This window comes from Miscanthus floridulus, chromosome 15 (genome assembly GCF_019320115.1).
Source record: "Miscanthus floridulus cultivar M001 chromosome 15, ASM1932011v1, whole genome shotgun sequence".
NCBI classification, from domain to species: Eukaryota; Viridiplantae; Streptophyta; class Magnoliopsida; order Poales; family Poaceae; genus Miscanthus; species Miscanthus floridulus.
Window position 1 is genome coordinate 29,075,134 of NC_089594.1, and position 13,026 is coordinate 29,088,159.

Here is a 13,026-nt window from a genome sequence, read left to right on the forward strand (position 1 = left end):
TCAACAGCGAGGAGGCTCTCCGGCCTCCGGCTCCTGTTCGCTTCGTGATATAGTATTTTTCTCACACAACAAAACAGCGTCACTCGATTTATACTGTATAAACGATCAAGCCAACATTACGATGATATTTGTTTTGGGCGTCACGGCGCTCTGGTCTGCATTCTGAAATCTGAACAAAGGCTGGCCTCTGTGGTCGCGTCGTCCGCGCTGTCGACAGGAACCAACTGAGAAATGAAATGCGAAAAACGTCTCTCTCAGGTCCTGTTTAGATTCCACCTAAAAATAAAAAATTTTCAAGATTCCTTGTCACATCAAATATTGCGGCACATGCATAGAACATTAAGTGTAGGTAAAAAAATAACTAATTGCACAATTTGCCTGTAATTGACGAGATAAATCTTTTAAGCCTAAATAGTCCATAATTAGACAATTTTTGTTAAATACAAACGAAAGTGCTATAATAAACAAAAGCAAAAATTTTCGGAACTAAACGCGCCCTCAGATCACACGATCTCCGCGACTTTTAGACAGTGCGAAGCAACGGTGTGCAAACAAAGCTGTGCTGTGCGTTATTCAGAGCATGTACATGTACTACTACGTAGACGTCGCTGCTGTCAGCGAAAGAAGACAGCGAGAAAGCGACGGCAGCACAGCATGATTTTCTCGGGAAATAATAATAGGGTCGCTGTACTGTCACTGTGGGCAGCAGATATGTACTACTAGTACTAATGTAATAACGCTGGTCTTACAAATATTGTAAAAAAAGGATTCCTCCACTCATCAGTAGCGATTTCCTCTCGCTCAAAAACAACTACTGCTTAGTAATTCGGACGACTCGGAGACGCACGGAGAACTGGATTCGCGCATGTTTGAAAATGTTAGTTTCCCTGGAAAAGGCTGAAACCCATGCCATGCCAATCTAAATAAATCAGACTGTTCGTTTAGTGACTTGTCATAAACAATTATAAATTTTCAATTAGAACAATTTTTTTTTTCTCTCATATAAACTAGTCAGCAGTACTTATTCACGAACTAGCAACTATACGAACCAAATGAATAGAGAATGCATGTGAGGTCCATCCAATCCAAAAAATACGTATATGGGCCTCGTTTAGATTGCAAATTTTTGCAATCTGGACACTATAGCATGTTTCATTTGTATTTGACAAACTTTGTCCGATCATGGACTAACTAGGCTCAAAAGATTCTTCTCGTAATTTACAACCAAACTGTGCAATTAGTTACTTTTTTATCTACATTTAATGCTTAAAGCATATGTCCAAAAATTGATATGATAAAGAAAGAGTGAAAAAACTTAAAACTTTGAGACAATCTAAACAAGGCCATGGTTGGAAAGGACACCTCTGTGCTGTGGGAAATGGCGAGACTGCGGCCGTCCGTGTAGACGCGGTCGAACCATCACCATTCACCGCGGAAAGTGATTTGATTCCAGGGCAGGGCGTGGCCCCCAGCGCCCAGCCCCCAGATGGTGGATGACACTCGTGGCCCTGCCGCACTGTTGTCGCTCACCCTGCTTGCTCTTGTTGCTGGGTCCCTCTGGTTAGGATCTATCTCCACCGACTTAACCCAACATTCAATTGAGCTCTTGATCCGTGCTCTGATTGAGACGCCCAACTGTATTTTTGGCAGCGCAATAAATAGGAGGTGGGGGTTGGGGCTCGAGACATGAGGTTCACCACAGCCGTCAGCGCCCCACCGAAGTTACTATCCCTAGACCGATCGAGAGGGGCGCTGTGAGCGACGGGAAGCGCCATCGCCTTCGCCACCGCCACAGCACCGCACCTGCACTGCTGCTGCGTTCGACGATCTGGACCATGCCTGCACGACTTCCCCTACTCCAACACCAGTGGCCACGTCGTTGCGGCGCCATGGCCGCGACTGCGTTTGGCAACCCAAGTCTTCTATCTAAGCTAAGTATTACCCACTGATCTACGTCTAGAAGTACTTTCAGATCCATCAACACTACCAGAGCCATGGTTACTAGTGGGTAGATCCAGTGTGGGGTAGAAAACCAAAAAGAAATCAAGAAAGAAGTGATCCAAATCGGATCAGAAACCCTAACCCTAACCCTAACAGAGAGGTCAACGAGGGGAGGGACCTACCCGGAATCTTCCTCACCGCCGGCGGTACCATCGTAGTGCGGGAAGACTGCGCGCGCTGGAAGAGAGCCGCCGACTCATTGGCACTCTGTGGCGTCGCGTACAAGAGTGCATGGCGCAAAGAGCACCACTGCGGTGCCACTCGATGGCGCCGCGCGCAGCTTCGGCCGCACGCGTGCATCGACGAAGGGCACCATGGCGGCGCCGCCACCTCCTGCGTCGACCTCGGGTACGGCGACTGTGGTGTGCGGCGAAGAGAGGGAAAGCTAGAGTTTAGGGTGAGCAAGGGCACCATCACCTAGACCGCTCGACGGCGGCGCACTTAGCCTAGGGCGAGCGCGCGCGCTGGCGTGGGGTCTGGCGGCGGCGCCGCTACTGCCGTTCTTCTTCTTTTGCTCGGCTACGTGTGCGGCGAAGAGAGAGAAGGCAGAGGAAGAAATGGTTAGGGTTTCGGGGAGCAGAGCCATGTGGGGTCAAGGGCAACGCGCGCAAGGCCGCTCAACGGCGACGCGCTCACCGGTGAGGGGCCCCACGGCGGCGCCACCATCTCCGACCACAATGTTGCTGGGTGAGAAAGGAGAGACAGTCAGCCGGCACGACGCTGAGAGGAGACGGGGGAGAGAAAGAATAGAATGAAATTAGGGTTTGGGGAGATCTACCGGCCGGGGGTTTTCTCTCGTCGAGATTCACGTCCTGTCGTTCGATCGAGATCAACGGCCGAGACTGCTTGGGCCGACATTTGGCCAAGGCGGGGCAATGGATTCCCACCCCAGGCCCAGGTTGCGGCCTGGGCGCGGAGGAGCGGGTGTGCGCGATGGGGATGCAGGCCGCTGGGCCGCGCGCGCGAACGTGCAATAGTGATGGGTCGGGCTGTATGCACAGTAAAGATTACGAAATGTTTTATTATTTTCAGAAGCAAATTTTGATGATTTTTGTCCAGTTTAAATCTCTGTCAAAATTTGAACCAACGGGACAATTTTTTCAGAGAGTAGATGAGTATAGTAAAATACTTCTGAAAAGTAGATAAATTATATTTTTTTGTTTCTGTTGCAAAATTTAATGTTGATTATCTTTTAATTAAATTCAAACCCACCGAAGAATTTAATTTGAAGAGCAGTTATATTTAATAAATTATGATTATGTTTATTCTCTAATTAAATTGAAACCAACAGAAAAATTTTAATTAGGAGAGTAGTCTGTTTTGTTTAAGTCAGATTATGGCATTGTCATTTTCTGACCAACGTTGATGATGACAATATTATAATGAGTTCAAGTTTGAGGTTTAAATCTCTAATAAATTTTACACCAACGTGGTCATATTTTCAGAGAGTAGATAAGGACCAAAAAATGCTCCTTAACTAATAGAATGTATTTTATTAACATGTTTTCGCTGCAATGAAATGTTTATTATCTTCTAATTAAATTTGAACCAACGAGAGAATTTAATTTTGAAGAGTAGTTATATGTTTTTCAAGTTAATTTATGAGTTTTATGCATTAATTCTATTTTCTGTCCAACCATGATGTAGAATTGATGCAGAAGCACCTTGCATGTTTCTATTTTAACCGACGAGATCACTAGGCTGCAAGCCAACGGGCTGCAATGCTGGGCTATGTGAATGAAAAGGCTTGAGTCAAGCTAGTTCAGGACTATTTTTAGTTGTTAGTTTACTAATTTTCTGATTAAATTAGAACCAACGAGAAGATTTAATTGAAAAATGAAGAATTAAGTGAATGTTTTAGTCGTCATGACTAAGTTTTTGTTATAGTTAATTGTTTATAGAGTTATCCCGCATGGGGAGAAATTTTGGCATAGTACTTATGCTAGTCAATCCTACATGGCGGGAGAAGCTTTGTGAAGATTCACACGTTTTGTATCCCACGTAGCGAGAGAAGTTTGGGCAGCTCTTATGCTGTCCTAGTATTGATCATGGCACAATAGAAATACATTATCATGGTCATTACTAACCAAAAGATAAGAAAAGATGCAAGCGTGACTTGCAAAAATACTGCTAATGAAAGACCTCGTTAAGTTCTTAAAGTGAAATAAGGAAAGTGTACTCCTATACAGATCAAGAAATAACTTTGTTTACATGACATAATCATGTGAATGAAGTAAATTATAAGTATCTCCTCATTCACAGGTTTTCTAAATAGTTCTTGAAATTATGGCAGTAAAGTTCATGCCATATTCCGAGAGGGAGAATATTAAGATCAATTAAGAAAAATACTCTTTATTAAGAGTGAGATAAAGATCAATTAAGAAAGATACTCTTCATTAAGAGTGAGATAAAGATTAATTAAGATAAATACGACCGTTGGAGAAGTACAACAGTCACAACAATGGTACCCCTAAGCAGAGAAATAGCTAAATTCCTGGACCTTTTAAAGTTTCAACAGGAAGATAGCGTAGTCAACCTCAAAGATGTTAAGGTGATGCTTAAAGCACCATATGAGGTTTTAACATATTAAACCCAAAATAAGATATTTGAAGATACACTATCTTTAAAAAAGATAAGAAGATCTGGAGGAGCACGGTATGTAGAGGTATGTAGAGATTTAAGACTTGAAGAGAAGGGGGACTGCGTGCCCACTCTAGTGACTCAGGAGCAACAAGTTTCTTAATACCTGTTGATGTTGTATGACTAATACAACATCTGTTGTTAGCTCTTCGAAGAAGGCAATACAGGTTCCTATAAAATTAATTGCCTCTTGGCAATGAAGAGCAACAACAGCCCCATATGAAAGTTCCAGTAGCTGAGGCCCCAGAAGGTCTCAAAGAATTAGTAAACCAGTTTTTCTGATAACTATGAAGTCTAAGTTAGTGAAGAAATTCAAATAGAGGGTGATCCCATCTCATTTGAAGAAGCCATGAGAAGCGTTTACTTGTTTGAATGGCAATAAGCTATGGAAGTTGAAATGAATTCGATGAATACCAATGATATTTGGGACTTAAAAGAAATTCCTAATGGAGCCAAAACAATAGGCTGTGAAAGGGTCTACAAGACAAAATGTGACTCCAAAGGAAATGTGAAAAGATATAAAGCATGAATTGTATAAAAAGGCTTTACGCAAAGAGAATGAATATATTATGATGAGAGTTTTCTCTCTAGTCTCATGCAAGGATTCTTTTAGAATCATAGTGGTGTTATTAGCACCTTATGATTTAGAGTTACATTAGATGGATGTAAAGACGACATTCCTCAATGGGGATATGTATAAAAACATTTACATAGCACAACCTAAAGGTTTTATCGTGGAAAAAGAAGAACGTATAGGATGCCGCCTATAGAAATCTATTTATGGGTTAAAACAAGTCTATAGACAGTAGTATGTGAAGTTGATGAAACGATAAGAAAGTTTGGGTTTAAAGAAAATGAGAAGGACAATAGCGTTTATGCGAAGTTCAAGAATGGAAAATTTATTTTCCACATCCTATGAATAGATGACATTCTACTCATTAGTAGTGATGTTAATCTGTTATTGGAGAAGAAGAAGTTTTGTCCTAAAGTTTCAATGTGAACAATTTTGGTGAAGCGTAATTGGTTATAGGAATCGAAATTCACTGAGATAGAAGAAAATGGGGTATTAGGACTATCACAAAGGCATACTTAGAAAAGATTCTAAAGAAATAAAGTATGCATGCGGGCAATATTTTTCTAAATGGTAAATGGTCTTTACACGGTCGCCCTTTGTTTAGCGTTTAGGTTGTTTACGCGGTGTTTAAATAAAGTTAAACGGTCTAAACGATTTTGTACTTAAAAAAACCTATAATTATATATGTGCATGTAAAAAATCAAGTATTCTAGCATTTATACATATTTATCCGAGTAAAAATCAATTATTTTGGTATGTTTATATATTTATGCATGTGAAAAGAACCAAATATAGATATTTATGCATGTAACATATCAAGTGTACACATTTATAAATATAATAAACTTAAGTATACAAATTTATTCATATAAAACTGAACTAGATTTACCTCGTGTTCGCCTAAACAACCGTTTAAACAGCTATTTAGCCCGTTTAATGCTGTTTATCTCTATTCCATTTAGGCCGTTTAGACCGTGTTTTTCTATTTTTTTGACCATTTAAACGGTCAACCGTTTAATTTCCGTTTATCCCATAAACAAAATAGTTTACCACCGTTTACCATTTACTGGCTGTTTAAAGGCCGTTTAGGCGAACACTGCATGCGAGTAAACCTATGCCTGCTCCTATAGTCAAGGATAATAGATTTTGAAAACTTTGAGTGTTCCAGGAACCGATATGAGATCGATCAAATGAACATGGTTTCATATGCTTCAGCTATTGAAAGCTTGATGAGTGTACAAGTACAAGTAAAAACTTACCCTGACGTAGTTTACGTATCATGGATATTTTGGCAGAAGTCCAGTCTAGATATAGATCACTGTAATGGAGTTGAGAATTACTTGCAATTTTGTAAAGCATTATATGTCTCATGCTGAGTAAGAAAGAACAAGTACCCTCAAATAGTTGTGGTTACAAAATATTAAGTCTTGACGAGATATGTAGTGAAATCCACAGTAGTTACTAACACTCGTAGTTAAAGTATTATTGTAGAAAAGCTCCAAAAAAAATAGTTGTGGTGTCATCAATGATGCATACCATAGTATAACTTGTCATGAGGCTTCAAGAACAGGCAAAAGGAGGTTAAGGAAATTTGTACCCAGATTTAATAATGGTAGTCAACAACAATAACCATTTAAAGTAGTTAACTCCTACGACAACAGGTCAAGTATGCTGCCAAACGCATTGACATTAAGTTATATGTTGTAAAGGAAAAAATCCAGAATCATTTTGAAAGCTTTGAGCATATGAGTACCAAGCAAGTACTTACGGATCCGCTTACCAAAGGCTAACCACCCAGTGCGTTCAGAGAATACACAGTCGACATGGGTATACAAAAAGCCTATGATTTCTGGATATTAAGGGCCTAGTTGAGAATCTGTTTCAAAACAGAGAGGTGCATTGTAGCTGTTAAATCTAATGGCAACTGACCGTAATGATGAGGCACGCTCTATGCACTGATCTGTGATGGAATGGGAAAAGATAAAGTAAGTTAAGTTTAATTCATAAGGTGAGATCAAAGGGAAGAATGTTAGGATTGATTTCCACCAACTTGGCCCAACGGTCAATTGGCTCTTGATCCGCGCCCTGATCGGGGGCGCCCAGCCGTTCTTCTGGCTGATGGGCCCCCGTTGCGTAGCGCAATAAATAGAAGCTGGGGGCTGGGGCTCGAGACATGAGGTTCACCGCAGCTGCCAGTGCCCCACTGAAGTTCATATCCCTAGACCAATTGAGAGGGACGCTGTGAGCGACGGGAAGCGCCATCACCTTCGCCGTCGCCACAGCACCGCCCCTGCACTGCTGCCATGTTCGACGATCTGGACCGTGCCTTCACGGCCTCCTCTACTCCGACACCAGTGGCCACGTCGCTACGGCGTCATGGCCACGACTGCGCTTGGCGACTCAAGTCATCTATCTAAGTTAAGTATTACCCACTTATCTACATCTAGAAGTACTTTCAGATCCATCACCTCTCCCTCTCCCTCTCCCTCTCCCTCTCCCTCTCCCTCTCCCTCTCCGGTCTCCACAGAAGCGGCCACTGCCACCACCCAACACGCAGCAAAGGGGCAGCAGAAAGTCTTTGCGTCTATTTCAACACGGCACGCCAAAGCCTTGAGGCGGTAAGCAAAGACTGTCTGCTCCATTGACCACCGCGGCGCCACGCCGGCAACCGCGTGCCCCATGCCAATGCCATGCATGCACATCAGCCCGTGTTCAGTTCCAAAAATAGTTCCAAAAAAGTGCTACAGTACCCATCACATCGAATCTTGCAACACGTGCATGGAGCAGTAAATGTAGACGAAAAAAAACTAATTACACAGTTTGGTTAGAAATCACGAGACGAACGTTTTGAGCCTAATTGGTCCATGATTGAACACTATTTGCCAAATAAAAATGAAAGTGCTACAATACCCAAATTCCAACTTTCCCTCCAACTAAACACAGCGCCAGGTGATATGGTATACGGATAGCCCTGTGTAGTGTAGGTGTAGGCATGTAGCGTAGCATAGGTTTCAGCACTTGTTAGTGTAGGATGGATCCTCTTAGGTTCGGCTTCACACTAGAGGATATGAGCTAAAGAAGTCATAAAACATGGCTTCGTCGGCCAAATATTGATTTGAGCAAAGTGGTAAAGAAAAACTGCTTCATAAAACACTACAGTGCTCGTGTTAGAAATGGGAGCGGGAGCTGTGAAAGCCTTTTTGAAATGGGTCCCTCATCATCGTTTCTCTGCATATTTCTATTTGCGCTTATGACCCCACTTAGACATTTATCATGTAGGATATCTATATTTATATTATATATTAGGCGCCTTTTACATCCTTTCATTTGAAGGAATCGAAATCTACTTAATAAACTAGGTTATTTGGTTTCGAGTTTGACATTCCATTACTTTGCAAAGTTCACATAGCCTATCTCAAATTCATAGGGTGAGAGATGGAAGTTGATTCTATAGGTGTCGGTGTTTTGAGTTATCACCGACGAGTAAATTTTTAGTATTACGCGTCTGGCTCGGATGGTGTGCTTAGAGGACATGAGGTTTATACTAGTTTGGACAGAAAGTCCCTACGTCCAGTTCATCGCTGCTGCTTGTGTTACTAGCACTGAAAGTTTATAGTAGGGGTTACAAACCGGTGAGAGAGGGAAATGATCCCAAGTCTTTGGTGAAAGGAGTGAGTGGGTGCTAAGAGCTCGATCGCTGCTCAGCTGTGCATTTGTGTCGTGCTCTTCTGCGGATCTAGCTCGGATCTCGATGGGTCGATCAACTTCAATCGGATCCCCTTCATGGGATGCCCTGCTTTCCCTTTTATAGGCCAAGTGAAAGAGCGGGTTACAGCGAAGGAAAAGAGAAGAACGAGAGAGAAGAAGGCCTTTAGGATCGCCGGGTCCTTCTTCTTCACGAAGGTCCCGCTGATCTTGTAGATGTCAACAGGGACGGCTCCACATCGCGGCCCTATTCGTCACTGGCGCCATGTGCAGGCGTCATCTGTCGATCATGGCGTCCCATTCTGTCCCGGCGGGCGTCGTGGTGAACTAACGCGCCTGTCAGCTTTCATATGATGGTTAGGTAGAATAGCATAGGCACGCCTGATACTGTTCTTGATGTGGATGCTCAGGTATGGCCCGCCATGGCCATGGGTTGCATTGGGGCGTGCCGGTCTCTTCCTTGGTGTTAGAGTTTTGACCCAGGCCCATATGCTTGGACCTAGAGTGGTTGGTGGAGGTATGGGTCTCCGTCGGGTGAGACAGACCCGCACCCAAGGGGTCGGGCGAGACGGAGCCTATGGCCTTGGGGTCGGGCGAGGCGGAGCCCGTGCCTCTGGGGGTCTGTTGGAGCTGTAGTCGCGCTCTTGACTGCTTAGATGAATCAATGTTGATGACCATTAGCTCCTCTTCTTTGGGTACCGTAGTATTGGTCCTCGACAGTAGCCCCCAAGCCTACGAAGGAGTAGAATACTCCTTCGAAGGCTTTTCCAAACGGAATGACTCTGAGGGCCATGGCCTTCTTTTGTCGCCCACGGAGTGTCCTAGGGACGGTGATTCTCTTTCATTGTGATCGGATCCCTTGGGGTATACCCGTGAGATTTGGTGGGTCAGAAAAGGCCTTTTTATGATTCCGACCCCTACGGGGGTCTATTGTTCTATGACCTCATGTTCGGTTTCCTTGCGAGTCCAACTTTCCTTGATCCCTCGCCCGTAGTAGGGGTCCAGTCGAGGGTCGGTTCGTCCTTGTGATTGTCTTCCCTTAAGCGTTTTTTCCGATAAAAATGGAGGGAGTGAGCCGTGCCATGATTTTCCTCTATGGACGAATCATGGTGCTTGGTGAGCTGTTAACAGGCTAGTCCGAGTGGGGCCCTGGCATCCCATTCACGGGGGTTCAGCTTGGGTCAGCTGGTGATCAACTCTAGATTCTCAGCGGTCAATCCATATAGTTCTCAGGCCCGTTCGACCGGTCCCAAGGGCTCTCTGCCTTTCTTCAAGAAAAAACCATGGATCGTATCCGACCAAGACTCGAACGTGGCTTGGGATGCCAGCGACGCTTGTGCGCCTAGGCACTGGCCACTAGCGGTCCCATCCCTTTCCACCCCTCACTCTAAAGGTGCCCAGAGCGGTTGTCAAACCCATCACTGGGCCAACCTTCAAACTCTTGGACCTAGACGGGCCGTAGGAGCATTTTTAGCTCCGTATCCCTCTTACCTATGATGGGCCATGGCCCGTTTGAGGAGGCAAAATGTTCAGCGCTTTTTTCGAGGGGATGGCCATAGGTTGCATGCGCACGCCCCACGATGAGACATGGTGATAGGTCGTGGTAGGCACGGAGATCTATGCGGCTGGTTGGTTTCGTTGCACCCATCGCTCCTATAAAACCAAAGGGCTAGCCCTCTGTGTTTCATACGCATGCCTGCTTCCTTACCTCCATAGCCACGCTGCTGCCACCAACGCTTAGGTTTCCTGCCTCTGTATCTCCGCTGCCGTTGAGCTCGCATTCATCTGCCCCCACCTCCAATGGATTCGTGGTGCCATTCTGACGTTACCTTACAACGCATGGAGGGCCTCGTCCATCGCAGTCTTCTCCATGCATGGACCTCGGCTGAGGAATGGTTGCTGCCTGGCGATGAGGATTCGCCGTCGCCGCTCGACGGCTATGTGGTGTCGTTCACCCACTTCCACGAGCGTGGGCTTGTGACCCCCGCCCACAAATTCCTCCAGGGGCTGCTGCACTTCTACAAGATTGAGTTGCAGCATCTCAATCCCAATGAGATCCAGTACATGGCGATGTTTGTCGCGCTGTGCGAAGGATTCCTTTGGATCAGCCCCCACTTCGACTTGTGGAGGTATTTCTTCGCTATCAACCTCCAGAAGAAGAGGGAGAAGGGTGGTAGGCAAGAGCTGCACATGCCGATGGGGTGCACCAGCATCCAACTTTGAAACAATTAGGTCGGCGAGTACCCGTCCATGCGGCTCTCGATGTCCAACAAGGGGTGGCACTCGTAGTGGTTCTACCTCAAGAATGACGCCGCCGCCCCTCTATCGGAGTTCACCGAGCGCATGATCGGAGAGGCTCTAGAATAGTGGAGGAAGTGGGGCATCCTGAAGAAGGATAAGAAGAAGATCCGAGACCACATCGCCGCCATCCACATCTTGAAGGAGAATGGCCTAAAAGGGTTGGGCATCATTGGGGCTTACCACACAAGGAGGGTGGGGCCATTGATGCCGCGCGCGCTCCCATTATACGCAATGGCGCTCAAGGCGTCGTTCGATGGAATGATGCTCATCGATGGAACGCTCCCCAACTCTGAGATTGCACAACACATCAAGGAGGTGATGGAGCCTTTGCGGGATGACGCGGGTGCCGCCCTCAACTTTGTCTACCCAGTGCTGAGGCATCCTTCGATGCAGTCAGAACCAGGCTACGTTGTCTTCATAAGTTTCCCTTTCTCTTGCCCTATCTTCAATTGATTTCCTGACCCTGTGAGACTAACTCTGAGAGGGGCCGGACCAGTTGAGGGACCCCATCCTCATGGATCACCTGACATTGCTGACGAGGGATTTGGCTATGAGGGTGGTGAATCACGCCAAGGGTGAGCGGCTGAGGAAGGCGATGAAGGACAAAAAGAGGAAGAAGGTGCAGAAGCTGTGGGCATGGGAACAAGGGGAGGAACCTAACGACGACGATGATGATGACAATGGTGACGACGATGAGGTGATGGAGAAAGAAGAAACGGTAGCCGACGATATCGAGTGGGACAACCTGGAGAATGAGGATGCACTGATAGGCGTCGGTTCATCCTTGCAGGTTTCGGGACCCTTCCTGTTCCATGGAGTGGAGGGCACGTCTGGGGAGCCAGCGGAGGCGGGCTGTTAGGATGACGCCCCCTAGGAGCCGACAGAGGTGGGACGTACCATCGGCCTCCCCCAGGAGCCAACTAAGGCGGGTGGCTCTACCATTGCACCCGAGGTGCCAGCGGAGGCGGGCAGTTCTACAGTCATGCCCCAAGAGCCAAGGGCAGCGGGGCATTCCGCCAATGTGCCCCAGGAGCTACAACGGGCAAGCCCCTCTACCCTAGAGCAAGGGCGGGCTCAAAATGGCCTCGTTTCGATGAGGCAGAGCAAGGGTCATGGGGTTCATCCCCCAAATGCATCTGCTACCCAACGATGCTAAGGTGAGTTATCAATTCATCTGTTTTTCCTGCTTTAGTGGGATTTCATTATGACTTATGTTTTTTGTCCCTTGTAGCGTCGGTAGGCTTCAGAATCCTTTAGCGCTGGGGCCAAAGAATAGCATCACCCTCTAATCTGGATGGCGGCTATCGGCTAGTGTTGCGCCCATTTTGGTTGGGAGCAGTGCTAGTGTGACCTCGTCACCAGCCGGTTGGGCACCGCCGATGGTGGAGCCCATGCCCTCGGTAGGACGGGAGGACGTAGGCATTCAAGGGGCACCTTTGGAGGTCACAGAGCAGCCGGTGATGGCTGCAATACCACTACCAATGGTGGGGCAGATGGGGCTACCAACCATGCTCGTGGCGCCGACCGTGGCTAGCACGACATAGCCGGTCGTGACCCCACCGATGCAGGTGGAGGTGGCAGCGTCGCCTGAGGCATTGGCATGACCCATGCCATTGGTGGCCCAAGCAACATTGCCTGGCATGGTTCGGACAGAGGGAGACATGGCCAAGGGGTCCTCGAGAGTCTTGGTTGCTGGGAGAGAGGTTCGCGTTCACACCATTGACCCGTTCTGTCACCAAAGGGGGCGTCTCGGTGGAGACGTCATGGCGAGAGGGGTCGGTGGTGCTTGGGGCCAGTGGGGAGTC